At 58.2% G+C, this 2730-nt stretch overlaps 2 non-coding genes across 2 annotated transcripts in view; both read right to left on the reverse strand.

The window, feature by feature from the left end:
- The window catches only part of LOC126318421 (large subunit ribosomal RNA), a 4230-nt gene extending 3254 nt beyond the window's left edge, over positions 1-976 (reverse strand). Inside the window, exon 1 of the ribosomal RNA XR_007557294.1 lies at positions 1-976. This exon is cut by the window's left edge and continues 3254 nt beyond it. This is a non-coding gene — a ribosomal RNA (large subunit ribosomal RNA).
- A 190-nt stretch (positions 977-1166) lies between these two features.
- LOC126318387 (5.8S ribosomal RNA) lies at positions 1167-1320 on the reverse strand. Its single transcript, XR_007557265.1, has one exon. It is a non-coding gene; the product is annotated as a 5.8S ribosomal RNA (ribosomal RNA).
- Positions 1321-2730: the final 1410 nt, after the last annotated feature.

A 2730-nucleotide genomic window follows, 5' to 3' on the forward strand; every position in this document is an offset into this window, starting at 1 on the left:
ACAGCCCAATGACTCGCGCACATGTTAGACTCCTTGGTCCGTGTTTCAAGACGGGTCGTGAAATTGTCCAAAGCTGAAGCGCCGCTGACGGGGAGCGATTATTCCGCCCGAGAGCATCCCGAGCCAACAGCGGCGCGGGTCCGGGGCCGGGCCAGGTAGGTCCGTCATCCGGGAAGAACCGCGCGCGCTTGCCGGAGCCCGAGCGCCCAAAGGGGCGAATCGACTCCTCCAGATATACCGCCGAGCAGCCAGCCAGGACACGGGCTCTGCCCAACAGACGCGAACCGAGGCCCGCGGAAGGACAGGCTGCGCACCCGGGCCGTAGGCCGGCACCCAGCGGGTCGCGACGTCCCTACTAGGGGAGAAGTGCGGCCCACCGCACACCGGAACGGCCCCACCCCGCGGCGAGTGGAAAGGCAACCGGACACGACCCCGCCGCGGATTGCTCCGCGCGGGCGGCCGGCCCCATCTGCCGAGGGCGGGGCCAGTGGCCGGATGGGCGTGAATCTCACCCGTTCGACCTTTCGGACTTCTCACGTTTACCCCCAGAACGGTTTCACGTACTTTTGAACTCTCTCTTCAAAGTTCTTTTCAACTTTCCCTCACGGTACTTGTTCGCTATCGGTCTCGTGGGTCATATTTAGTCTCAGATGGAGTTTACCACCCACTTGGAGCTGCACTCTCAAGCAACCCGACTCGAAGGAGAGGTCCCGCCGACGCTCGCACCGGCCGCTACGGGCCTGGCACCCTCTACGGGCCGTGGCCTCATTCAAGTTGGACTTGGGCTCGGCGCGAGGCGTCCGGGGTAGTGGACCCTCCCGAACACCACATGCCACGACAGGCGGCAGCCTGCGGGGTTCGGTGCTGGACTCTTCCCTGTTCGCTCGCCGCTACTGGGGGAATCCTTGTTAGTTTCTTTTCCTCCGCTTAGTAATATGCTTAAATTCAGCGGGTAGTCTCGCCTGCTCTGAGGTCGTTGTACGAGGTGTCGCACGCCACACCGCCCAGCCGGCTGTGCACGCTACCGAGAAAGCACCGGTATGCGAACCGCCAGGCGACGGGCGCGCATCGCACGTTTAAGGAGACGCGGGCCGGCCACACAGGCGACCACGACACTCCCAGGCGCCCGAAGCGGGACAAACGCCGCGCGCTTCAGTATACGTAGCCGACCCTCAGCCAGACGTGGCCCGGGAACGGAATCCATGGACCGCAATGTGCGTTCGAAACGTCGATGTTCATGTGTCCTGCAGTTCACATGTCGACGCGCATTTGCTGCGTTCTTCATCGACCCACGAGCCGAGTGATCCACCGTCCTGGGTGATCTTTATCTTTTCAGTTCTCCACCGTCTCTTTCAAGACAGTTGCAGAGGCGGGACTGAGGCGTTTGACGGCCCCTGTTCCATTACTTTGTGTCCAACGGCCTGACGGCCGATGGGCGTCGTACGGCTCCACACCGGAGCGGACAGGCACTCGGGCGAAAGTCATTCAAAACCGGCGCCAGGCGCCAGGTGCCGCAGGCCAGCCGCTCCAGAGCTTCAGCGCTCGTACCACACAACAACACTTGCGCCTAGTTTTGAGAGGCACGCGTGGTTCCGCACGCGGCGCACGGCTACTGCGTACAGGTAGCGTGTTGCGCGACACGACACGCACATCGAAAGACATGCAGTCTAGTCGGTAATGATCCTTCCGCAGGTTCACCTACGGAAACCTTGTTACGACTTTTACTTCCTCTAAATGATCTAGTTTGGTCATCTTTCCGGTAGCATCGGCAACGACAGAGTCGATGCCGCTCGTACCAGTCCGAAGACCTCACTAAATCATTCAATCGGTAGTAGCGACGGGCGGTGTGTACAAAGGGCAGGGACGTAATCAACGCGAGCTTATGACTCGCGCTTACTGGGAATTCCTCGTTCATGGGGAACAATTGCAAGCCCCAATCCCTAGCACGAAGGAGGTTCAGCGGGTTACCCCGACCTTTCGGCCTAGGAAGACACGCTGATTCCTTCAGTGTAGCGCGCGTGCGGCCCAGAACATCTAAGGGCATCACAGACCCTGTTATTGCTCAATCTCGTGCGGCTAGAAGCCGCCTGTCCCTCTAAGAAGAAAAGTAATCGCTGACAGCACGAAGGATGTCACGCGACTAGTTAGCAGGCTAGAGTCTCGTTCGTTATCGGAATTAACCAGACAAATCGCTCCACCAACTAAGAACGGCCATGCACCACCACCCACCGAATCAAGAAAGAGCTATCAATCTGTCAATCCTTCCGGTGTCCGGGCCTGGTGAGGTTTCCCGTGTTGAGTCAAATAAGCCGCAGGCTCCACTCCTGGTGGTGCCCTTCCGTCAATTCCTTTAAGTTTCAGCTTTGCAACCATACTTCCCCCTGAACCCAAAAGCTTTGGTTTCCCGGAGGCTGCCCGCCGAGTCATCGGAGGAACTGCGGCGGATCGCTGGCTGGCATCGTTTATGGTTAGAACTAGGGCGGTATCTGATCGCCTTCGAACCTCTAACTTTCGTTCTTGATTAATGAAAACATACTTGGCAAATGCTTTCGCTTCTGTTCGTCTTGCGACGATCCAAGAATTTCACCTCTAACGTCGCAATACGAATGCCCCCGCCTGTCCCTATTAATCATTACCTCGGGTTCCGAAAACCAACAAAATAGAACCGAGGGTCCTATTCCATTATTCCATGCACACAGTATTCAGGCGGGCTAACACGCGATCTAGTGT

Source organism: Schistocerca gregaria, unplaced genomic scaffold (assembly GCF_023897955.1).
Source record: "Schistocerca gregaria isolate iqSchGreg1 unplaced genomic scaffold, iqSchGreg1.2 ptg000667l, whole genome shotgun sequence".
In the NCBI taxonomy this organism is placed as follows: domain Eukaryota; kingdom Metazoa; phylum Arthropoda; class Insecta; order Orthoptera; family Acrididae; genus Schistocerca; species Schistocerca gregaria.